The 25965-nt window shown below is 51.6% G+C and overlaps 1 long non-coding RNA gene across 2 annotated transcripts; it reads left to right on the top strand.

Moving 5' to 3' along the window:
* The first annotated feature begins 1035 nt into the window (after positions 1–1035).
* Positions 1036–16744, top strand: LOC119874053. 2 transcript variants are annotated; one of them, XR_005366460.1, is made up of 3 exons: positions 1036–1248; positions 15934–16047; positions 16163–16744. It is a non-coding gene; the product is annotated as an uncharacterized LOC119874053 (long non-coding RNA). The 2 variants fall into 2 exon arrangements; XR_005366459.1 differs by having other exon boundaries at positions 15934–16070.
* Positions 16745–25965: the final 9221 nt, after the last annotated feature.

Below are 25965 nucleotides of genomic sequence, written 5' to 3'. Positions count from 1 at the left end.
CCGTCCTTCCCCGTCACCTCTCGCCCCCGGCATCCATCCTAGACTCCCCTGCTCTTGGCAAGTACTGCAGCGTATGTAGGGGTTTGTGTGGTGGGGAAACCCGAGCTTTACTCCTGAAAAGCCCGTGCTCCTGGTCGTCGTCATCCTGTTGCAGCGCCGTTCGCCGCAACCGTGTGTCAGGAAGGCACCGGAGATGCTTGGGGAGGCCCCTGGGGTTCTAGGCGGGCGTCTTTCCGCTATTGGGGTGAATTACCCGTGCCAAGAGTGGCCTTTCTTCTTTTTCAGAGTGAACCTTCTTCATCTCGCCCCTGGGAACGAGGATGCAGGACGGGAGCCCCGAGTGCCCTGAGCGTATCACAAGACAAGGGTGAGAAAGGCCAACGCTACCTTCACCCTTGATTCGTTGGACATTTATATTCTATCTCTTGGTGCGCCAGCCCCGCGAACCTCATCCTGGAGGACCTGGAGGACCGGGTCCCAGCTCAGCAGGCCGTTGCCCCAGACGTGGCTCCTCGAGGGAGGCTCTAACAGATCGTCTAAAATTTTTAAATACCTCCAGCTCATGCACACGTCGCCACAGCTCTTTGATGGGTCCCAGGTGAGGGTAAGTGGGATCACGGCTTCCTCCAGAATCTGTGGTTGGTGCTGCTGGCAGGGGCGAGGCAGACGGAGACGATCGTCCGTAGCCAGAGCAGGGATCAGTCCCCACGTGGACGACTGCTGCCGCGGCTTCAGTGAAAGGAGCCCGACGTAATTAATCTGCCACCAAGTGGCAGCTGCTGTCCTCACGGTGCCATTTTGAGGGCTCATTTTCAGTCCCTGCTGCAGGCACCGCAGTCGTAGCCGGGCAAGCCCCGGGGAGGAGGAGCGCGGGTTGCCGGGCCCACGCACCTCTCCAGCCCCGCGCCGTGGCTGCTCCGTGCAGAGGCCCACGGGGCGGGGCGGCATCCGGGGCCCAGGAGGCGCTGCCTGACGTCCCCTGCTCGGTCCGCCCGCCGATTGGCGCGTTGCCTGCCTCCTCTGCTTTGGTGATCTTTCGTGTGTGACAACGTGAGACACAAAGATCCGCGTGTTTTGTTTCCACACCCGCAGATTCATTCCCACGCCGCTTCCCTCTTCCCCAGACTGCCTCGTTTCTCGTCCTGATCATGCTTCCTCCGGGCCCTGCTGGACCACGGTCATTGCTCAGGAGTCCGGGTATCTTCATCCCCCCGCACACTTGCCCCTGCCTTCCAGGTGAACCACCAGGTGAGCTCCGAGTCCCACCTCCAGGGGGAGTCATCTCCCCGCTGCCCTCCGGGGCCACCCTGGGCGGGGGGCTGCAGTGCAACAGCCATTTGTTGTGAGTTGTGCTAACATTTCTGTGAACCAGGCCTCAGTACAGGTGGTCATAAGGAGATCCCCAGGAGGGGCTCAGCGGTGGAGCACCTCCCTTCGGCCCCGGGGCCTGGGATCGAGTCCTGCATCGGGGTCCCCGCAGGGAGCCTGCTCCTCCCTCTGCCTGTGTCTCTGCCTCTCTCTCTCTCTGTGTCTCTCATGAATCAATAAATAAAATATTCAAAAAAAGGAGACCCTCGGGCGGCCACCGGTGTAAGTGGAGGGAGCGCCGGTGCAGGAAGTGGAGGTGGTGCTGGGCTCCCCCCGCACACACGCGGTTGTCGCAGCAATGACGAAGGGAGAAGACGTGTCGGGAGAATGTGAGAGGAGGCTCTGAGGACGCCCAAGGTCGTCACCGGGTTTGCACTGTACTTAGCAGGGGTCGGGACCAGGACAGCTAGTGATTGGGGTGGGGAGAGGGCAGACCGGGACTTTTACGCGGAGCCCACCGGATGCTGGGCTTTACCTCTGTGCTAATGTTTCAGCCTCCCAACATTGCTATCAGGTATGTGGCATTATTTTTATTTTACGGATTGGGAGACTGAGGTCCAGAGGGAGAACCTTGACTCGCCAAGGACGCACCGTGAATTGGTGTTGGAGGCAGATTTTATTCCTGTAACTGCTTTGCCCTGAAGACTCTGCTCTGTCCGGAACACGCACTGCTGCCCGGTACCTTTCCTTTCCTTTCCTTTCCTTTCCTTTCCTTTCCTGTCCTTTCCTTTCCTTTCCTTTCCTTTCCTTTCCTTTCCTTTCCTTTCCTTTCCTTTCCTTTTTTTTTTTTTTTTTAAGATTTTTATTTATTTATTCATGAGAGACACAGAGAGCAAGAGGCAGAGACACAGGCCGAGGGAGAAGCAGGCTCCATGCAGGGAGCCCGATGGGAGACTCCATCCCGGGTCTCCAGGATCACGCCCTGGGCCGAAGGCAGGTGCTGAAGCGCTGAGCCACCCGGGGAACCCACTTTTCCTTTCCTAATCGTACCTTTCTGACCGCAGGTTAGCAGGTCCTCCCTAGGCTGAGGGGAGCTTCACTCTAGGTCCTTTTATACTCTCTGCTCTTGGACTCAACACCCACGACGAGCAAACTCACGTAGCACTCACACCTTTGTGACTCCTTTGGCCCAAAGCATCTGCTCTACCAACCGTATCTCCAATCCTCGGTGAGGAGTTTTCTCCAAGAGCATCCCTAGGGTCCCCTCGGCTCTGAATCTTCTAGTAGGTAGCAAAGTTCGCCTTCAGGGTCTAGTTCTCGGAGGGAAGACGTCCAAGGGGTGACATGACCAAGGCCTTGTTATTGGGCACCTACCGTATGCCCAGGTGCTGGTCTAAGCCCTCGACGTGCATCAGCTCATTTAATCTTAGCAATCATCCCAGGACGAAGGGACAATCTTCATGCCCGGCTTTTACCTGAAAGGGAAAAAGCAAACAAACCCCCCCAAAACCACTGAACAGAGATGTTCTGAGTCTTACCTGAAGTCGTGCACCTAGGACGGGACAGGAAGTCCAAAACCAGGGCCCGCCCCCCACCCGGGATGCCTGCCACCTCACCGGGTCTGCGGTTTGGAGAAGGGGGGTGGGGCGCCCGGCTGCAGGCGGAGGCCCACGGGTGCTGACCGTGGGGACCGGGTGCGTGCACAGGGTGCGAGGAGCCTGGAAAGGGGGGAATCTGGGGTACCGGAGAGTCAGTCCGGGGCCCCCCACTTCCTGGGTTCCATCGACTGCAGGACCTGTATCCTCTGCCTGGGGGCCTTCGCTGAGGCTGCGGGACTGCCCCGAGCTGGGACACGATGGAAGTGCCAGGGAATTAACCGCGTCCTCCACCTCCGGGAGTGGCCTCCACCAACACATGGCGACGTGACTCTGAGGCTTGTTTCTACCCCGTTTCCTCAAGTTCGCACAGAGAACTGAGCTCCGCTGCCCACGGCACAGACGGCCTGACGAACGCCCCCTTGGCCCATTTCCTTTCCGGCCCTGCCGCCCTTGCCCCCCTTCACCTCGGGCTTCCTGCACCTTCCACATCATTACTTGGGTTTAGACCTTTGTCTCAGGGTTTGCTTCTGGGGAAACCCCAACTAGAGCAGAGGCAGACGGCCTTGGGGCGGGGGCGCTGAAAGGTCACTAAGGGTCCAAGACACCCCAGTGGGCCGTTCTGTGAGATTGGGGGAGAGGGCGGCAGGGACGAGGAGCTCCGTGCAGGCCCTGGAGCTGAGCGGCCTGGGGGACCTCGTGGAAGAGTCACTTCATGGGCAGTTGGCCCCGTGGGCCCGGAGCTCAGGAGAGAGTCGAGGCTGGAGAGGCCCCGCGTTAGGCTCCTGGGGGTACTTCATGACCTGCCCCGAGGTGTGGGTGCGGCTGTCCCTGCACCACCTCCTGACTCATGTCTGATCCCCCACCCCACGACTCCTACCCGAATGGAAGGACAGAAGGAACACGGGGGTGTCCAGGTGGGAGGGAGCCTGGAACGTGCTCCTTAGAGGGAAGAGCTGCGAGCTTACATTGAGGGAATATTTATCGAAGTTCTGTCACAGGCTGCAAGCAGATCGCTGATACATTAAAAAAAAAAAAAAAAAAAAAAAAAAAAAAAAAACACCATTTGGAAGATTTTCCCTGCCCTGCAGGGAGTGGTTTTTAATAAGTGATGTGGTCAGGATGTTGGTGTAGTTTTTCTCAGCTGGTGCCGCACACCCTGAGTCTGTTGAACCCGTTTGGGCTTCGTAAAGGCCGACGTGGAGAGAGCACCGCACCCCGTCTGCACCTCACACTCCCGGGGCGCGGGCGCTGGATCCCCCGGTGCACCCCTGACTCCGTTCTTCGCGAGGGACACCATGCTAATGGGTTGGGTTGGCAGCTTGAGCGGCGAGAGGGTTTCTTATTAAGCTGAAATACACCTCCCGGGCCTTCCTCCCACCCTACTGCCCACTGACCTCCTCTCGTCCCTGCGCTTAGGGAGCCTGGGCAAGAGCTAGAGGTGGTGGCTCGCCAGGCTCACCCGGGCCTTCTCTTGTTCGACTGCACTTGCTTTAGGTAGTTTGATCCCCGGAGCTGGAGACTCCGGCCTTCCCAGGGAACGGTCAGGCCCAGGTGGGGAGCTCAGGCCCTAACGCCTGGCAACCGGGAGCGTGCGGGCTGCCGTACAGGCCGCCCAAGCCTAGGGGAGCGTCCTTCCCGTTGCAGGCACCCGCCCAACCGTACCTGGCAGCCCCGACCGTGAGCCTCGACCTCCCCTCTTCGCAGGAACCTTGCAGATGCTGGTCCCTCCGTGAGAAGCGCAGTGGTTTGTGACGTAGAGGGGTGGTTGAGCGAAGAGAGAGAGGTGAAGTCTCTAAGACCAAGGGAACAATTCCACGTCTGCTTTGTCTCTCAGGGCAGGAGGCGGGCAGCCGTCTCTGAGGCTTCCTTCTCCTCCCCAAGTCCCGTCGTGCTTGCCTCCTACAGATACGCAAACCCATCTGCTTGTCTCTGTCTCCCCGTCCTCTGGGTTATAACAGGCCCCCGTCCCCCAGGTCTTCGGGGCCATTCTCCACCCAGTTGCCAGAAGTACCTGCTTCGAATTCAAATTCACTAGGTCTTCCCCCCTATTTAGAATTCCCCAGGGGCTTCCCAGCGTTCTTAGTCCTAAGACCAACATTTTCAATAAGGCGCTGAATGATCTGTTGAGCTTCCCGTTGAGCCTCTCCGCACCTGAGGGGCCACAGTGACCGACGGGCACCAGGACTGGGTGGTGGGGGACGTTAAAGCAGGGATCTGCTCCGCCCTGCTGGCATTTGGGGCCAGACAATCCTTTGTTGTGGGGTCGTCCTGTGCATTGTGGGCTGTTTGGGAATATTCCTGGGCTCTATGATTGGTGGCCATTAGCGCTCCTTCCCCTAGCCGGGACAAGCAGAAATGTCCTAGGCATTGCCACGTGTCCTCTGGGGGACATAATACCCCCACCCGTTCAGGGATTTTGCTTTAAGAGAGACTCAGACTTAAGTCCAATCCCAACCTGTGGTGTTTGGTAGGTCACTTACCGTTGCTGCGCCTCAGTCTCCTCATCTGTGAAGCGGGCTCGCTCATAGGAGCAGCTGCATGGAGATCTGGCAATCCACTCAGATTACCTGCGCACGGTACCCGCGTGCTTAGGCGTCCAAGGGTAGCACGGACCATGTCACGCATGCACGTGTCCAATAAATAAACGTCGGTTGTTTTCATTGCCGGTGGCTTTCTCAAGGCGTCCACTCAGAGCCCTGCGGTGGGGTCAGTGCGGGAGAGGAAAGGGCCTCAGATGCACGGCGCTGCCCCCACCCCCACCTCTCCGTCCCCAGAAAAAAGCAGCAGCTTCTTCTCAAGCCGGGGAATCAAACTGTATGTTTTTTTTTTTTTTTTCTAGAAAGTCAGTTTCTTGAGGGAATGAGCATAAATGGCCCCTTCTCCTTCGGGACACAGTGGCCTTTTCCAGGGGACGGTTTAATCTTTCGGAGACAGATGAGTACGAGCCGCGGCAAGCCTGCGATGCTGCCAGGGGAGCTGCGGAGGGGGAGAGAATCTCAATAGGGCCTGGGAGTTTCCCGGGGGCTCCGATGGCAGCCCTTGGTGACACTTTCCTGAAACGACAGCTCAGGCCTCCGGGGAGCAAGTTCCTGGGCGGACGGGGGAGGTCAGGTCCCTGCCAGGCTCCGGTCCAGCTCTCTGAGGCAGGCAGGTGTGCCGCGTGCACCGGGTTGGCCCTCCCCAGCCGCTCCCGGGCCTCGCCGCTCAGCCCTGTGCACAGGGAGGCCGGCCCTACGGACCACACGGGGCGGGAGGGGGGCTCACATTCTGGATTCCCTGTTGGATTCAGCCAATGGGAGGCAGTGGCAGGACACCCAAAGGTGGGGCGAGAGGGATCAGACTCATTTCCCTTTCCTTTCTCCCCAGACAAGCCCCTGCTCAGACCGGGGAATGGTGACCCCAAAATACTGCGTTAAGTCCTGTGGGTTTTCTCTAGCCTTGCCCTGTCCCTGTAAACCGGAGCCTTTATTGCACTCTCCTCGGTGACCGTGTTCGCGTAGGCGCTGGTTTCCTGCTGGGCCTCGATCAGCGGGGCTTCTAGGAGCCCAGGGTCGGGGGCGTAAATCCAGTCTTGGGTGAGTCCTCCTGTAGGGCCTGGGTTTTGACGGCCCACGTCCTGTTCGTCTCCGAGTCCTCGTTGCAGCGCCTGGCACGGGGTAGGTGCTCAGTGAACGTCTGTGGACTGGAATTAATGGCGTTTGTGGTGAATACAGGAAAGAGCAGCCAGGGCAGAGAGCTCCTCTTCCTGGGGCCTGTCTGCACTTGCTGCTGCTGCGGGCATCACGAGGACACGTCGGTAAGTAAGTGGCAGGAGACGTGCTGGGTCCTGATCCAGCCCTGCAGCCTTAACCTCAGGGTCCTGTTGGACCCACGGGAGGTCCCTTGGGGGGTTGGTGACCTACTGTGACACGTTTGGGAAGAGGAGCGTCTTAGTGGGAACTCTGGACAAGAGGGGAGTAGGAAAGGCTCAGAGGGGGGAGGCTGCCTGCCTAACCCCACACAGCCAGAGGCAGAGCAAGCCCCACTCGTGACCTACCCACCAGGGCCAGCGGTCACCTTACTGGAGCCACAGGCACTTTTTAGCTTGCCTCAGTTTCCACAACAACCTTGCGGGGAAGATAGCCTCAGTCCTTGTCACAGGTGATAAAAGTGGGGCTCAGAGAGCTGGAGTGGTTCACCTGAGGTCACCCTCTGCTTCAAATTTGCTTTTTGTGGCTGCTGCAGACTGTCTAAATCTACTCTCCTAGAATGGGATTCCTTTATTTTTATTTTTATTTATTTTTTTATTTTTTTGGATTCCTTTAAAAGGGCTTCGTGAGTCTCAAAAACAGGTTGTGGCTCAAATAGAAAGGAAAAAAATAAGTAAATTGTTATTCTTTCTTTTTTTTTTTTTTTGAAATTTTACTTTTGCGGGGAGGTAGGCAAAAACTGGCCAATGTGGATGGGCACAGGGAAGGCATTGGTGAGGAGTGGACGGACGTGGGGAATTTTTAGAAGGTAAAGGTTATTGGACGGGGACTGGTGGAGAACGACTAGTCAAGCATGACCCTTTGGAACTAACTACCCTGTGGTTTTCCGTATCTTTGTACCCTGGGTGGGGAAGCTAGACTCCAAGATCCAGATTCCACTAGTCCTTCTTCTCCGAGGCCCCCACCCTTGACGCATCCCATGATCCTGACTCCAACACTCTTTATTCAAAAAACGTTACTGCTGTGTGCCAGGTGCCGTCTTAGCTGCTGGAATCTACAGCAGCGAACAAGTCAGACAAGATCCCCTCCCTCCTGGGTGCCAGCATTTGGATGGGGAAGACAAAAAACAATGAACAGACAAAAGAAGGTAATTTCAGAGACAGGTGCTATGAGAGCAGTAGATAAAATAGGGCGATGTGACATAGGGAGACTGGGCACAGGTGTGGAGAACCCAAAGGGCAGGTATATGGGTTAGGTTTGAGGGGTTGAGCGGGGAAATAAAGAATTTCCCCGGTTATGGACCAGTTACCGGGATTACCTGTCTAGGCCCCATTTAGGCTCTGAGGCCCTCATCTCAGCTCGGGCAGCAAGGTGACCTTACTTGTCTACCTTACGTTGGCCACGGGGCACTCTGCCTCTCTAGGCCTTGCTCCTCTGCTTCACTCCAAGGCTGAAGTCTTCTTCCCAGGGCTGGGCCACCTTGCTCCAAGGTGGGCATCTCTTACCTTCATTCCCAGGAACCTCATAATTCTTGTTTTCATTCTCCAAAGAATTTGGCAAGAATATCTACAGCATCTCAAGCTTTCCTTGCTGTTCTTTCATGGCCAAATGATTTGAGAAGCTAGGGAGGAGGGGATTATGGCAAGTAGGGACCCGGAGAGCCCAGGAGGCCCCTCCCCCTCGTCATCTCACCCCGTGCGGAGAATTCCTCTGATCTTGGGCCCCCTCTTCAGGTCAATTGCTGTCCTCAAATGCAGTTGTGGCTGGGAGGAGCATCGCATCTGTGTCAACCTCTTTGTCATCCCTAACACGAGGACGTCTGCCAGCGTGAAAGCTAGATACCTGCGGAGGGTCGAAAGGTCGTGGACTTTGGGGCCAGGAAGATTCACCTTCAATTCTTGGTTCCTCCACTTACCGGCTGCAGGAGCTTGAAAAGTTTCCTCATTTCCTCAAACGGAGCTTCCCCTTCGTGAGGCTCAAGCACCGCAACCTTGCAACACTATTCGAGGATTACAGGCTGCATGAGGGAAGCACCCAGGGCGGTGCTCGGTCCGTGGTTGGGGCCACGGTGCTCGAAGAGTTCGCTTCCGTTTTCCCCTCGATTTCCGTCCCGCGCGCCGTCCCGCCTGCCCGGCCGGAGCTCCTACTCTTCCTTCGGTCTTGCATGGATATCAAGCAAGTCTTGGTTGAGACATGGCCTGTGGCTACCTCTTCTGGCAAAGGCTGCCAAATGTCAGCCCCTCTGTAATAAAACTTTCTCTCCCCTTTGGGCTCGGAGGAGGGCTGGACAGTCTGATTGTGTCCGTCCCTCCATGATTAAGGTCTGCAATCAGCCCAGCTGCTTGTTGGAATCTGAGCGGGCTGATTAGCAGGGCGCACTCTGGCCTCAGGTTAATGGATGATCTCACACTGTGGCTGCAGAGTAATTACCAGTTAAAAGGTCTGAGGCCAGGGCTCTGTGGTCTTGGGGAGGTCTGGGCCCATTTAAATGCAGAATCAGGAAAATAATCTTATATCAGCCAGCTGCACGTAGTTAAGGTGGGGGCCCAGGACCCCGTGAATGCCGCCCTAGAGCTCTGGGCTCATTCTCAAAGTGACCAGATGGGCTTTACTTGTCTTGAGGGAGACGGCTGGGGGACGTGATGTGGCAAGTGCAGAGTTGTAGGGTCAGACTGACTTGGGGGTGAATTCCAGCTGGACCATCTGTTGCTGGTGGGATCTTTGGCAAGGCATTTGAGCTCTTTGGGCTTCCACGTCCTCACCTATGAAGTGAAGTTAAAAATGCCTGCCTCCTACGATCAGTGTGCCGCGTGCTTAGGTCTGTACAGCTCGTGGGGCGTAGGAGCTCAGCACAGATGCTCTCTTCACCCTCCTTGTGGTTTGTGTCCCTGGTTGGCCAGTGATTCTCCTTCCAGTTCTCTGCCCACACTATTCTTGACAATTGATTGACTTTATAAGTATTTACTGAGTATCGATTGTGTGCCGAGTTACGACGGCAGCTGTAGGAAGAAGACACTCTCCCCAAATTCAAGGAGCCCATGGTCTTGGGAGGGTGTCAGGCTGAGAAATCAACCCCTGGAACAATGCTGTGGGAGATGGAAACGGGAGCTGGAGCCCTCAACCGAGATGGCAAGTCAGAGATGCTTCCTGGAGGGGGTGATTCTACACCAAGCACCGGGGATGGAGATGAGCAGGGGTCAGGTCTCAGGCTATGTGAACAGTCCATGCAAAGGCCCAGAAGAGGGGTTGGGGGGTGAGAGGCATATCTGTGGTAGGAAGTGAAATGGGCTCGGTGCCTGAGACACTGCAGGCCGAGTGAGGGCATGAACGAATGTATGAACGGGAGGGTGAGAGAACTAGGGATGGGGGAGAATGAATGGTTGGTTGGCTTAGTGATTCAATAAATGAACGTCTGGGTGGCGGAGAGAGGGAATGAGTGAACGAAGGCGCGTGTTCAGGGCTTTGCTCTGACGTCACTGTGTCAGACAAGCTAACTCGTCCATCCACTGAAAACCACGATCTCCCCATTCCCACCCCACATTCTGCATCACCCTTCCCTCCTCTGCTTAGTGTCTTCCCCGTAGCATGCAACACCTTCTGGATAGCTATTTCCCAATAATTTAGTGTATGTATTGTGGACTGCCCTTGTCTCCCCTCTTATCCGAGAGGGCGGGGAGTCTTCAGTTGTGTTTGCTTAGGTGTTGCTAGTATGGTGCCGGGGCATGCAGTGGGGACTCAATAAATGCTTGGGGTATGAAGGAACTACAAGAGAAGTGAGGGTGGGGGAGAAGGAGAGGACTTCCAGAGCCTGAGCTTCTGGGCCCCATCCTCAAGGTCTCACAGCCATGCTTCCATGCTTCAGTGAACCGATGTGCCCTTCTCTCTAGGCCTTTCTTTCCAGAACTCAGCAGCCCTGGCCCTGGATCCTGAGAGTGCAGCAGTCCTAGGTCTTCGGGCCCCCTTCCTGCCGCTCCGGAGCCGGTCCTGTAGTGGGGAGCGTTAGCTCCTGGAGGAAGGGAGGGAGGAGAGGGAAGGAGGCAGCGGGAAGGCATGAGCTGCCGGTGAAAGCAATTCTGTCTCCCCCAGCAAGCTCAGCAGTGGCCACTTGTCAGAAGAATCGGCAGGGGAAAAAAATGACAAAAAAAATCAGGTCCAATTTATCACCTTGAAATCGTGTTGAACAAGCTACTGCAGCTACTTGGTTTTGAAGAACTCCCCCCTTTCCCCCCTGTACAGAACAAACACCACTAAATGCCTCTCCACCCGCACAGCTGAGTGTTGGCAACGTTGCTGCCAATTATAGGGCTCCCTGCCGTGGGGTTGATCCATGGTGGCCGTCAAGGGGGCTGGTGGAGGGAACGGAATCATTAAAATGGGAGAACAAAGGAGGCAGGACAAGTTCAAAAGGGATTAAGGCACAGGGAGAAAGTCTGCTTATCTGGGCCATTTATGCCCAGGGTGGGGCTGGGCTGGGCATCTCTGGTGGAATTTACCTCCGGGCCAGGCAGGGGCTCCGGTGGGATCACGGGGGGTGTCCCTCCACAGAAGGCTTTCGAGGCACCCCGGGTATCTTCGTGTCTACTGAGCCCCTCTTCCCTCAGGTCCCCGGCTTCCAGACAATGATTGGAACAGTTGCCAGGCCCTGGGCTCCAAGCCGTGCCTCAACCCAAGTCCCCTGCAAGTCCCCAGTGGCCACTGTTTGCACGCCTCCTGTGACCGAGAGCTGTCTCCCCCCTGCAGCACACCTCTCCCACCTTGGTGTAACCCCAGACTCTCCCAGAGTCCCCTATGACGGCAGTGATGATACAGAGTCTGAGTTCACGGAGTGTTTACTACGCACTGGGTGCTGTCTTAGGAGCTTTGTAGGTACTGGCTCCTTTACCCTCTCAGCTCCATCTCACCCCACTCTCATCTCTGCTGTCCTCTTCCACCTCCAATTCCTCTTCCAGTGCCATTAAACAGGATGCTCCCCCTGTTGGGAGCACTGACCCTACTTCTCAGAGTGCTGTAGGGGGAAACGGGACCCTGAATGTTGAAGCACCTAGTGCCTTGCTGCCCACAGTGAGGGCCCAGCGGATGACAGATATACTTACTGTCCACCCCCCAGGACCAGCTTCTGCTGGTATGAAACAAAGCATGTGCCTTCTCAGAGGCCCACAGCTGTTACATTTCTTTTTCTTTCCACCCGGATGCTTATTCTCCACCGCTCAAGGTCTTCAGAATATCTGAGATCTATGAGGTATGGCGAGAAAGTGTCATTACTGCCTGGTTTAATTAAAGGACATTATAATCTTATTTGTCATCACCTCTGTCACTACCACCTCCATCATATTATTGTCATCACCACTACCACCATCACACCACTGTCATCACCATCATCACCACCTCCATCATCATCATCACCACCACCTCCATCATCATCACAATCACCACCACCTCCATCATCACCATCATCACCATCACCACCTCCATCATCACTATCATCATCACCACCACCTCCATCATCATCATCATCATCACCACCTCCACCTCCATCATCATCATCATCACCACCACCTCCATCATCATCACCACCACCTCCATCATCATCATCATCACCACCACCTCCATCATCACTATCATCATCACCACCACCTCCATCATCATCATCATCATCACCACCTCCACCTCCATCATCATCATCATCACCACCACCTCCATCATCATCACCACCACCTCCATCATCATCATCATCACCACCACCTCCATCATCATCATCATCACCACCACCTCCATCATCACCATCATCATCATCACCACCACCTCCATCATCATCACCACCACCACCTCCATCATCATCACAATCACCACCACCTCCATCATCACCATCATCACCATCACCACCTCCATCATCACCATCATCATCACCACCACCACCTCCATCATCACCATCATCATCATCATCACCACCACCTCCATCATCATCATCATTGTCACTTTCTTCAGCATTAAAGATGATTATATTCTGAGCCACCTCTTTTGTGCCAGGTTTTGTATCAGTTGCTTTACATCTGTGTTCTCTAATCTTCTAAGTAACCTTTCCAGTTGAGGAGACTAAGGCCTAAAATAACTGACCTCAGGCTGCATAGCTACTAAGTGCCCAGTCAGGATTTGAACTCATGTTTGTCTGACTCAGCCTTGGTGCTTTTCATCAGACCACCCACTGGTCCGTGCATCTTTAATTTCCTGTTTCTTCTACGAGCCTCTGTGACATCCTGACTGCACATCTGAGTGTGATGCATTTGGGATAACTGTAATGAACCTAGGTTTAATTTCGGGCTGGCTTCTACAGAGCTGGTAGTTATTTCTTACTTTTAAATCTATTTCATATAATTTCTCTCCACTGGTATTTCTTCCATCTTGGACTTAGGTAGCTGGCTTTGAGATAAAAATGCAAACATTTTGCTGCCAGTTTCATGTATCCAGTGTTGTACATTTTCCAGACCCTACTTCATTCTAATACTGTTCCTCTATCCCCCAGTCTGGAGCTCCCTGAGCCCCATCTGTGACTTCATCCTGCCACCAGGGCTAGGATTGTCCATAACTTGAACCCCTCCCTCCACTTCCATTCTGGCCCAGACCTGAGGAGTGTTTTCTATGCCAAGCCATGTTTCCATCTTGTTACCTCTTGCCCTTCAGTCTTGCTACTGCTGGGCTTCATGACCATTCCTCTCTATCCCAAGGCATGTTACGTGGGAACAGGACTAAGTTGAAGGTGACCTCATCTATAAAAATTTTCCTGACTTGAGCCCATTATCTCTACTGGTAGAGTTGACCTCATTCTCTTTTTTGACCTTGGACTTTGGGCAGGTTCCATCCTGCACTCACATCCCCATTGCATTCATTTCTCTGACTCTCTCCCCAGATGTTGAAATGAAGCAATTTCAAGCTGACTCCTTCTGGTCCCACTTTAGTCAGGGTTTGAGACTTGTCTTTCAGGTCATGATCATTCCATTAGATTTCTAAGGCTTCCATCCCCTCTTTTGAGGATCTTGTAACTGTCAAAGACCCTGAGATGGTTTTCGTGGGATGGACCAATCATGAGCATCATCTGTGGGGCACAGACAAGCACCACTGAAGGTTGGGTGACCAATGGTTGATGAAGCTGATTTCTGGCCAGTGGGAGCCCCTGAGTCAGTTGGTGTTCCTGTATACCCTGACACTGTATGTTCAAGATCTTTTTCTTCCCCTAAGTAAATATCTACTCCATACTTTCTGGTCCTAATAGTCCCTCTCCAAGTTTTTTTCTTTTTTCATTCTTCTGTCCTTTACATGATCTCTGCAATCAGAAAATCTAGCTCTGCTGCTATACATCTGATTCCTTTTGCATTTGGCAGTGTTCACAGCAGCCTTTGCTTTATATTCTGCAGAGGATGACTTATACCTACATGTGCAGCCTGGGAAATGGGGGAGAGGAGAGACCCTTTGGATCCAGTGAAGAGAATTCAGTGATCCCAGAATCTGGGAGCAAATCCATAGATTAATTCTTAAAAGCATTCCCTACCACACTGCATTTCCCATAAGAGTAAGGGCTTGGTCTCATTTATCTTTCTCCCCGTAGTATTTAACCTGGTGTAAGGCCCACGACAGGTGGTCAATGAATGCCGTGAGCAATGGAATGAATGGCAGATCCAGTTTTCTGGAGCTGACTTCCAGCAGTTACTATATCTGGATGTTGCTGGGCACGTGGGACCATGATGACTCCTCTATGGAAGTTGAGGCTCAGAAAGTCTAATATTTCCCCCAAATCACCTGAGTAGCCACCTGAGTCATAAGTGGTGGAGCCTGGATGGGAACCCTGGTCTTCTTGGCTGATGCTCCTTCTATTCAACACTCATCTCCCATTTTCCCTAAGAAGCTATGAGAACTACTCCAGGTCTGCTTTCAATAACTCACGGTTACACTTCTCTTGTATCCCTACATGGACACTTACTGGCTGTAATTCTTTAGGGAATTACTTCACCTCTCTATACCTTAGTTTACTCATCTATAAAACGGGGATAACAATAGCATCTACCTAAGGGTTATTGTGAATTATTACATAATTTAAAAGTACATAAAGCTCTTAGTTACAAGGCTTGAACATAATAGCATTATACAGGTATTGTATCAGCATTAGTCATTATTATTATTGTTGTTGTTAATCGTGGAGCAGGGGATGTATTTTAATGTTCTATTCATTCTTCAAGACCCTAGTCAAAGGGCCCTGCTTCTATCAAGTCACCCTCACTCCCCTCCTCGGGTCAGAATCAATCTCTTTCCTCCTTCCTCCTATTGTCTTGGTCTGTTTTGTCTTTTGTGGACTTTCTGTGTATGTCTTTTACTGGCCTGAGCAACCAAATAGCAAGCATGCCTCGCTCATCCCAGGGACCCAGCATAGGCAGCGAGGGCCCCATAAATGCACAGTGAACCGTCCAGGACCAAGAGGAATTTTCTCCATTCATCAAACCCTGGGGGATCCTTGGGCTTTCTTCAGAAGACTGAGGGTTAAGTGAGCCATTCCCAGAAGATGCTGGAAGGTGAGCTCGTGGCTGCAGGAAAGCCTACTTCTGCCTCCGCTTCCAAGCATTCATCATCGCGCCTGCCTCCTGCCTAATGAGCACCCAAAGTGATTTTCTATTGCTTGTAATTCACCAAAATTGTTCTAACATTTGGAAGGGCCCGGAAATTGACAGCCTAATACCCCAGCTTGCCTGTCGGTCTTGATGACTTGTCGAAGGATGAGCTGATTGCTTCTCCTGCAACAATTATCTTGGAGCTTCAGACAACATCAGAGGCAATAAACAATTGGAAAGGTTAGAGACAGGGACTGAAGGAAAGAAGGCAGGGAGGGGATTTGGCAGGATTAGGGAGAGCAGCTGCATTTGAGGTGAGATGGAGGCTGTCCTAAACCTTGGGGAAGGGCATGGGTAGGAGAACCCACTTCCTGTGGTCACTACTCCCGGTCCTCAGGAAGTCTCAACGACTGTTGGAACCTGAAGTGGCACAAGAGATGGCAAGTTTGACCCCTTTTAGCATTCACTGGGACCTTCTAGAATTTCCTGCCCCACTTCTCATTTGGTAGATGAAGAAACCGAGACCTGGCTGGGAGAAGGGGTTGACTTTGCAGAGTGAATGTCCAAGGCAGGATTGAACTCACACATGTTGTCAAAACCTAAAACGGGCTTAGAACATCTCAGTGTTGCTGAGAACGTTATACAAAGTGTAAGTGAACACATGACCCCGACAAAGTGCCTTAGGAAGGGGGTGGTTCCACTTTACCACAGGGCGGATGATAGGACCATGTGTTTTGGTGCCAGGTGCAGGGAGGGACCGCAGCAGAAGAGAAGACACAGCCCCTCTGACCTGGAAGCCCCAAGGACTCTCACCTGCAGGCCAAGTCCTGCTCAGGACAAGGACACCGACCGTCTCAGGTTAGTCTGCTGCTCCAGTGAAGGTCAGTCTGCCACGTAGCCCTGGGGTCCTATCTCCTCCTGGGCCCTCAAAGGACCCCACTAATTCTTTCTCTCTCTTTATCGAGCATCACAGATCCCCCTGTCCAGGGCTGGTCCCTCGGGCCTACAAGCAGGCCTTCACATCCCCGTCGGCTTCTGCATTGATTCTCTGCCTCACTTTGAAGCAGACTTCTTCGGAAGAGTTCTACACCTTCTTCACTTCCTTGGCTCTTGTTCCCTCCTCAGTCCACTCCAGTCAAGCTTCTCCCACCTCCTTCTATGATCTGCTCACATCAAGGTCATAGAGGACCAGTCTGTCCAAAGTCACGACCAGCTCCAGGCATCACTGTCCTGGGTTCTCTGCAGAACTGAACATGGTCACTTCCTCACTCCTGAGGCACGTCGTCTCTTACAGCTGCTTCCCCTGGTCTTCTGTCTACACCCACCCCCATCCCGGCCATCCCCGAGGCTTCTTTACTGGCTCCAAGGACTTCTCAATGCCAAAAGACCCCAGGGCCCTATCCTCTGCTGCGTCTCTTGTCTAGCTGCACATGCTCCGTGGATGATCTCATCTGTGTGGAGGTTCCTCAAGGAGTCAAAAATAGACCTGCCCTATGACCCAGCAATTGCACTGCTGGGGATTTACCCCAAAGATACAGATGCAATGAAACACCGGGACACCTGCACCCCGATGTTCACAGCAGCAGTGTCCACAATAGCCACACTGTGGAAGGAGCCTCGGTGTCCATCGAAAGATGATGGATAAAGAAGATGTGGTCTATGTATACACTGGAATATTCCTCAGCCATTAGAAACGACAAATACCCACCATTTGCTTCAACGTGGATGGAACTGGAGGGTATTATGCTGAGTGAAGTAAGTCAATCGGAGAAGGACAAACATTATATGGTCTCATTCATTTGGGGAATATAAATAATAGTGAAAGGGAAAAGAGGGGAAGGAAGAAGAAATGGGTAGGAAATATCAGAAAGGGAGACAGAACATAAAGACTCCTAACTCTGGGAAACGAACTAGGTGGAAGGGGAGGTAGGCGGGGGGTGGGGGTGACTGGGTGACGGGCACTGAGGGGGGCACTTGACGGGATGAGCACTGGGTGTTATGCTATATGTTGGCAAATTGAACACCAATAAAAAATAAATTTATAATAAAAAATAATAAAAAATAAAACACATACAGATCAATACAGAAGTTATTACTTGAAAAAAAAATCAAATGCTGCCTTTTTAAAGGCTGAAAAGACTCTTGACTTTATATCTGATTTTATATTTTAAGCCTAAGCTTCTACAATGAGCTTTGAACCTTTGTGTTCGAGTGTCTACTTGAACGCTTGAATGTGTCCACTCACTATACCTGTCTCCACACCGTTGCATGGCCTGTATCCTCTTCCTGGTTGTCACCTCGCCTTTCAGATTTTGACTCAAATGACACTCCTTAGTGATCCCTTTGCCAACCACCAACCACTCTGGCTAAACGCTAACCACTCAGCCTCACAGGAATTCTCTGTTAATTGATATTATGATCTGTATAACATGGACGGATAACTGAAATTTTCTTTCCCTCCCCCCCTCCTTTCCTCTATCCTTCATTCCCTCCTCCCTTCCTCTCTTCCTCCCTCTCTCCTTCTTTCTTGTTTGCTCTTTCACCCCACTAGAAACTGAGCACATCGAGGACAAGGATCCTGTCTATCTTGTTCAGTCCTATCCCCCAGGGCTAGAACAATGCCCGGTATATAGAAGGAAAGTCAAAGTGTTTGTACCTGATTGATACTCTGCTATTCTTAAGCCCAATTTCTAGAGGGAACTAGAGGAGGCCTGGCTGCCCACATATCTGACAAATGCCAGCCTGCCCCTAACACCGTCATGATTACTCAGAGGCCCCAAGAGATGGAGCTGCAGAGTCCAGGAGATAGGGGTTCAAGTTCTGACTCTGCTACTTTCAGCTGGATGAACTCAAGATGGTCACTTGATCTCTCTGGACTTTTTCTTAAATATAAAATGAGGCCCTCAGTACGTGATGGGTATTAATGTCCACTTGAAGCCGTGGCATCCAGAGCTGGATGGTTTGCCCAGTCAAGGCCAGATGGAGTGGAGCCGTCTCCTCCATCAATCTGACTGCTCTGTTTGTGCCACAGCTCTACAAACACATTCTTCTTCTTTTTTTCTTTTGGCTGTCACATGAAACATCTGATAATTCAATTTTGGGAGTAAACAAGGGGGAACATTTCTACCCCTTAGTATTCATTTTAGTTTGGGCTCAGGAAAGATGAAAGTTCTGCTCTGGAGTCTTCTCCCCATTGGGAAGCACCACCAGCCGTGCTCCCTTCTCCCCTTGGAGGCCTTCCTAGTGGTCACTGCATGGAAAGGCCATGACCCTCTACGTGTCGGCACCCTCCGTGTCCATGTTATGGGGAAGGAAGCACCCAGTCTGAGGGCAGATGGTTAGCCAGCCCCCAGCTCACTCTCCAGCCAGTGATGACGGAGAGGCAGATGGATTTCCTCCTTCCTTGTGGCTATTTGGGGCAAGCCAGGTGGAGGAAACAGAAGCTGCTCCTAGATCCTTGGCCTCAACCTCCTTCTTGAACTCAACTTTGACACAGAGGCCTTGCTTTGGGGGTTATGGGCTCTCCTGTTAATACAGTTTGCTTGCCTCTTCACTGGAATACCTTGAAGTTTCCTCTTCAGGAGACCTCACAGTAGAAGGGTGCTGGCAATGGAATTTGGACACTTAAACCCTATCTTTTTTTTTTTTTAAGATTTTATTTATTTATTCATGAGAGATACAGAGAAGCAGAGACACAGGCAGAGGGAGAAGCAGGCTCCCTGCGGGGACCCCGACATGAGACTTGATCCTAGGACCCGGGGTCACACCCCGAGCCAAAGGCAGATGCTCAACCACTGAGCCACCCAGGGATCGCTAAACCCCATCTCATATGGAACCCATACCTTACATGTTTATTAAGAACCTACAACTAAGGGATCCCAGGTGGCTCAGTGGTTTGGTGCCTGCCTTTGGCCCAGGGCACGATCCTGGAGACCCGGGATCGAGTCCCGCGTCGGGCTCCCTGCATGGAGCCTGCTTCTCCCTCTGCCTGTGTCTCTGATTCTCTCTCTTTCTCTCTGTGTCTATCATGAATAAATAAATCTTTTTAAAAAAACTATTAAAAAAAAAAAAAGAACCTACAGCTAAGGGCAGCCTGGGTGGCTCAGCGGTTTACTGCCGTCTTTGGCCCAGGGCATGATTCTGGGGACCCGGGATTGAGTCCCACATCAGGCTCCCTGGCTGGCTCCTGCTTCTCTCTCTGCCTGTGTCTCTGCTTCTCTCTCTCTCTCTCTGTCTGTCTCTCTCTGTGTCTCATGAATAAATAAGTAAATAAATACATCTTAAAAAAAATAAAAAGAACCTAAAAAAAGCTAGCTAAAAAGGGGCATGTCTGAAGGACCACCCCTGTTAGACATCGTGCTGGGCATTTGACATGTATTTTTTTAAAAATCTTGACAACTTCATTGGGAAGTGGCCATTATTTTTCCCATTGTAGAAATGTAAAAACTGGGGCCCAGAAAGTTTGCATTTCTTTTCCAAAGTCATCCAGCTACTAAATGGCAAACACAGGATTTGAACTCAGTACATCCTTCGACCACACCGTGATTTCCCTTTATTAGTCCATCACAGCCTTTACGGGCACTAAGTTATACTTCTTTAATGTTGTTCCTTTAAAATTTGTAATTATATAACTACCAATCAAGCTAGCAGTCAGAGTAAAACTACCAGTGTTTCTGACTTGAGTTAATATAATTATGATTTCTTTTTTTTTATAATTATGATTTCAAAAAAAGAGTCATTATTAGACTTTCAGCTACTCAAAGGTAGATGAAATTCCTTAATTGTATTTATTCCTTAACTATATTCCTTATCTGCATCTCAGCATCCGATCAAGGCCTTGGACATAGTAGGTACATGAGTCAGCTATTCTGCATAATGCTGTGTAACAAACATCCCCAATGCTCAGTAGCTTCTGACAACAAGCATTGTTCTTTGGCTTTACCATCTTGCGGGTCAACTGTAGTTTAGCTGCTCCGCCCCAGGTTTTGCTGGGTAACACTGTTCCAAGCGGTGGTGGCCTGGGCTTGGCTCTAGACCATGGGCATGTTTTGGGGACTCAGCTGAAGCACAGCAGCTGTCAGAGATGCTGTCTCACGACAGGTCACTAGAGTACAAGGCCCAGCCCACCCATAGGGAAAGCTTGTGCTTGCATCACATCTGCTGGCTTTCCAGTGGCCAAAGCAGGCCACTTGGGCCACCAGCACCAGCTGGGGCAGGGGGTGGGGGTGGGGGGAGGCTATCCCATTCACCACGAGAAAGGAGCGAGGGTGAATATTTACTGAACAGTAACCTGCCCTATAACCTAGACCTTCAAGGACAGTCCAGGCTAAGGTCTAGGTCTAAGCTTTGGGGCCTGATTTTGGGTAAAGGGCATTTCCATTTCTGAGCCAGGTGTCCTGACATTGATTTCTCTGATCCTTAAAAATCTGAGGATCCAAGGTCAGGAGCCACCAAGCAAGTCAGTCTTAAAGGATTGTGACTGCCTCCCGGCATCCAGGCAAGGTGCTCAGTGAGTGCCCTGCATGTGTTTGTGGGCTGGCCCAGGCTTATACCCATACTCACAGCACGGGCTATGAGAAGAACGCGGATTCTAGACTCAGATGGACCGAGTCATCCACACACAAGAGAATCTAGACTCTACCGAGATATCGAAGGGCCTCATGGCCTGGCCCCCTGCCCTCTGCCCTCATGTCTCTCCTTCCTTCTCCTTCTTCTCCCCCTGGCTCCCTCTGCCTGGACTTCCGGTGGTTGGTGGGACACCGCAAGCACCTTCCTGCCTTGGCACCCTGTTTGCTGTTCTTTGTCCACAGGCTCTCCTCAGAGATATTCACATGGCTGTTCCCTTCTTCTCATCCAGATTCCGGCTCAAATGTCACCTGCTCACAGAGGTCTTTCCTACCCAATGGTTTTTTTAAAAAAGATTTTATTTATTTGAGAGAGAGAAAGAGGGAGAGGGAGAACATGAGCAGGGGGAGGGGTAGAAGCAGAGGGAGAGGCACCAGCCGAGTGGGGAGCCTGTCGTGGGTCTTGGTCCCGGGACCCTGAGGTCATGACCTGAGCTGAAGGCAGATGCTTAACTGACTAAGCCACCCAGACACTCCTACTCAATGGATTTAAAAAGGTGCCATCATCACTCTCTTACCACCTGGACTTATTTTCTTCTTGCCTTTGTCTTTGCCTAAAACAGTCTTGTTTGTTTTCTTATTTATTATCTGTTTTCCCTTCTAGAAAATATGGTCCCTGGGGGAGGGACTGAATCTGATTCAGAGCTCCTTCCAGAGGCGTGATCTGCGCCTCATCCCCTGAGGGTGCCGTGTGCAGATTTGTTGAATGGATAGTTGGATGGACACGTGCATTAGCTGGAAGACCTTGTGCAAGTGACGCCGAGAACCCAAGTTTCTTTTTCTGCAAAATGGGGCCAGTAGCGTGAAGGTTGGCCATTGACAGGGTTTGCGGTAACGTATGCAGCGCCCAGCACGGTGCCAGGTACGCAGCAGGTGCTCAGAGTGGAAGCCTTGGCAACAGGTATCATCACCTCATCCCAGGGCTTTCTCCACTACCCGCTCCCACCCTCAGCTCTTCCCTCCTTCTCGGGCTTCCCTGCCCGGCCCGGTGGCCCCATTTCCCGTCCTCGAGGAGCCGAGGAGGCCAAGAATGCGGCTGTGGCAACGAAAGGAAAGGAGATTGGAAAGGATACTTAATTCTAAAGGATTGTCCCCAAACCCAGAAACGACACGTTAAATCAGAGCCCTTCCCATAACTCATAGTCTATCTCCATGGAAATGGGCACCATATGGAGTTAATTAGTAGAACAACAAAACAATCAATTAGTTCCTTAATTAGTTTTACTAAGAAATGATAACAAACAAACACAAACACTTTATTCCAACTAATGCCTGAGCCGCGGTGATAGCTTAATGGCCTTGGGAAGCCTGCTCAGGCCCTGGGCCCCGCGAACGGAGATTCATCCCCGCGGTATTGACAGGTTCCCGGGGCTCGGTCCAGCTCGTGCGTTTCATCTTTATGATCAATGATTTACAATATCTGAACACAGCTGAGGGGTCGCCTGGGAGCTTTTCTTTCTCGACAGGGGAGAAAATGCATTAACTCAAATCACATGAAGTCACCAGACTCCGGGATGAGCATTCCTTGAATCATTTATTTCCCAAACATTTCCTGGGCATTTTCTAGGTGCCAGGCGTGGCGCTGGGCTGGGACGGAGAGGGTGGAGGGAAGTGACTGCCCCAGGGGCTCACATTTGGAGCAGGGGAGTAAGCACAGCTACCCGCTCTGGTTGAGTGTTGGGGGGCACGGAGCCCAGGGGCGGGCAGGCAGGGAGCTGGGAAGGCTCTGAGGGGTGGGGTAGGTGGCCGCGGGGGCGCCTCAGGGCTGATCCGCAGGGGGCCTGGGCAACTGGGAGCAGCAGGAGGCCGGGGTTTGGAAGACCTCCACTCTCTGGGCCTCAAAATCTGTTCCCTCATCTGTAAACCAGAGAGGATGACACCCTGGTGTCTTCTCCCAAAGGGTCACTGGGAGGACCAGGTGGATGTGAAGCTCCGCGTAGAGCACAGGGCCGGCGGGGGGGCGGGGGGGTTCACACAACCAGATGGTCCATCCCTTTGTTACTAAACAACCTCCAAGTCAGCAGAGGATAAAAATGACATCGCTGTCCTGTTAGGAAGGGGACAGATGACACGTAGGCACAGGTGTTAATGCGATCGCTGGTCCCTAAATGTTACCGGTTATGTGTTCGTCCCGTCCCGGTTTCCTCTCCGGCCTTAGTAACACAGATTTTCCTAGCTCCACCGGACACCTCTCACTGAAGACACTTTGTCTGGAGTTTGTCCATCAGCGATGGGGCTTTCGTGCCGACGAGGGCCTGGGGTCAAATCCCCGCTGTGCCAGGCCCTGCGGGACCTGGAGCCGCCTGTTCCATCCTTTTCAGTTTTCCTGGACAGGAAAATGACAATAATAACAAGAAGGATGATAATCAGCGACCTCACGGGGTTATCGTGAGGCTTAAATGTGCTCACATAGGGAATTGCTTCAAGAATCTCACGCGTGTAGACGGTCGTACACGGGTTTTTACTGTTATTGGTTCCTCGTGGGGCTGCGGGACCCTTAGGGAGACTCCGCGGCGGGGCACTCACTGCACAGAGAGGCTCATTGGGAGAAGAGGAGCGAGCATCTTTTCTCAGTTCTCAGCATCTGCAGTTAAACAAAGGAAACCAGTACGACCAGTGTCTCTCTCCACTTGGGGACGGGCGAGCCTCCAGCCAGACCCTCGGTTTTTCCCTAGTTTGAAGAAAATAATTTCACCCTCTCGCTTCCAATCAATATCTTTGCCGGGTCTATTGTGAGCTGATAATTTAAATACAATTGTCTCCCTAGTAACCATCCCTTCAAGAGCCTGCCTTCTTGCCTTTGAAAGAGCTTGCAGTTAGAAAATTCACAGTTTCAGCCAGAAACTTTTTTTTTCCCCTACAGGAACTAGCATCCTTTCCAAAATAAACTCTTTAAAAACTGGAACAGCCTTTTTTAAAGTAAAAGTCATAAAAAAATTCCTTTTTCCCTAATGACATAGTTTAATTCAATAGGGTTCTACACGGAGGTGAAGGGGTTTTCGGGTCAGCTCCGCCCTTAGGTCTAGGCAGGTCTATATGGGGCCGAGAGGAAGAGGGCAGCAGAACTCAAGGCTGCAGGTGACTTCGTGTGATCTACACTTTCTCCCGCCCACTTGTGCCAGAGATTTAGCAGCCGCACCCGAGGGCACACGTTGGGGGTCAAGCCTTGCCCTCCGTCTCCAAGCACAAGGGTTCTGGCCACCAAAATGGGGCCCCGACATGTCTTGGAGGAGGTGGCGTTGCCCAAATACCAAGAGCGCAGGTTTTTTTTTTGTTTTTTTTTGTTTTTTTTTTTTTTGAGCGCAGGGTTTTGAGGTCCGGTGAACCCACATTGGTGCCCTCGGCTACGGTGGCCACTCATCCCAGTTCGCTGACTTGGGAGGGGGTTTCTGGGACACGGGCCTTGCGATGCCCGAGGTCTTGGGTGAGCCTGGACAATAGGCCAGCTTGCCAGTAGGCCGATCTCTGAGCGATTGGCGGGAGAGTTGGGCCCCGATTTTCTCTCCTGGGCTCAATAATAGTAGCTCATCCCATGCGGGGTGGGCGTCGTGAGGAGAAAATAAAATGACCACAGTGAATATTAGTTTCCTTCCTTCCTCTCCTGACTCATTCTGCCCAACAAGAAGCTCTTGAATTTCTTTATCTGGAAAAAGCTATATTCAGCTTCAAAGTGAGAATGATGATTCTTCCCGGGTTGGCCCCCGTGGGGGAGGCAGGGGAAGGAGATCTTTATGCCCGAAGGTCCCGTACGCAGAGGCACAGTCCTTGGAGATTCCCCCAAATGCCACCCACAATGTGAGAAATCAAAATTAGCTTCTGGGCTGCTTTTGGCAGCTGTGATTAATCATTTCGTAACGAGAGCGTCGAAGCACAGCTATTTATTTGCATTGGATCAGAAAGATTACGGAATATAACGTTTTCATAAATTTGTTAGGATTCCAGATATACGTTAGCGTGATGAATTGTTTGGGCTGCGATAGATGTTTTCGTTTCAATAAAGTTATTTTTGGGACATATTTACATGATGAAATAACCTATTATTTATCCAACTGCATTTTTATGAACTAATTTTTCTTTTTGTGCCGACTTGCAATGGTGATTCATTACTTTCTGCCTTTCGATTTTTCTTTCCTTATAAATGGGTTCTTGTTTATTATTTTCAAGTGTACGTCTCCCTTCAGATCCATCGACCAGGTTTGCATATGGGATCTTCGCTCCGAAGCAAACTGCTTTCAGGAGTCCAGGGAATTCAAATTAAATGAGGTGGTTTATTCTGATTGTGTCCGGGGCCTGCCATTCACGGGGTGCAGTCCTTGGGCCCGTCCCTGTCTTTCTCGGAGACCCCGTTTCCTGACTTGGAGGGACGGAGGTGGTCTTGGCTTATTTATAGTTCTAAGAATTTAGTCCAGTGTTTCTCAAACCGAGGTCGCGAAGCTTGGGGGTCTGTAAACATATTCTTGAGGCTCCTTGAGTTATGAAAATCTATTATTATTTTGCTTTCATTTCCTTCTTTATTCTTACAGGTTTTATAGCCCAAGCTTCCCTAGCTGTGCTAATTCACCACTGAAAGGCATGTTCCTAGAAAAGACTTATTATAGTAACTTGATGTGTTTCAAACTTAGGTTAGAGTCTCTGGAGGAACTGGGGTGGCCTATGGAAAGCATTTTCCTTTAAAGAGGATATGGGCAGCCGCCTTCGGCCCAGGGCGTGATCCTGGAGACCCGGGATCGAGTCCCACGTCGGGCTCCCTGCAGGGAGCCTGCTTCTCCCTCTGCCTGTGTCTCTGCCTCCCCCAGTCCCCCTTTCTCTCTGTGTCTCATGAATAAATAAAATAAAAAATCGTAAAAAAAATAAAGAGGATTTGTACTTTATTCAACTTCTAGAAATAATGGTTAAATTAACGTATATATATATCTCAACACTGAGTTGTCAAATCACAAGGAGGGACGTTGAAAAACTTGATTCATGAAATTACCAAGAATGAGAATAAAATACGACAGAGCAGGTGGCAGGGGGATGATGGCGGTTCTGTGTGTCATTTTTAGTGGTGGAAGGAGGCAGGAGGTGTTTTAAGTCATTTGTTCATTCATTCATTCGTTCATTCGACAAATACTTTTCTGTTCGGCACCCACAAAGCACAAACACTGAGGGG

The sequence above is a fragment of the Canis lupus genome, chromosome 11 (genome assembly GCF_011100685.1).
Source record: "Canis lupus familiaris isolate Mischka breed German Shepherd chromosome 11, alternate assembly UU_Cfam_GSD_1.0, whole genome shotgun sequence".
Classification (NCBI taxonomy): Eukaryota; Metazoa; Chordata; class Mammalia; order Carnivora; family Canidae; genus Canis; species Canis lupus.
Note: the sequence above shows the minus strand (reverse complement) of the source record. Positions and strands in the feature narration are given on the sequence as shown.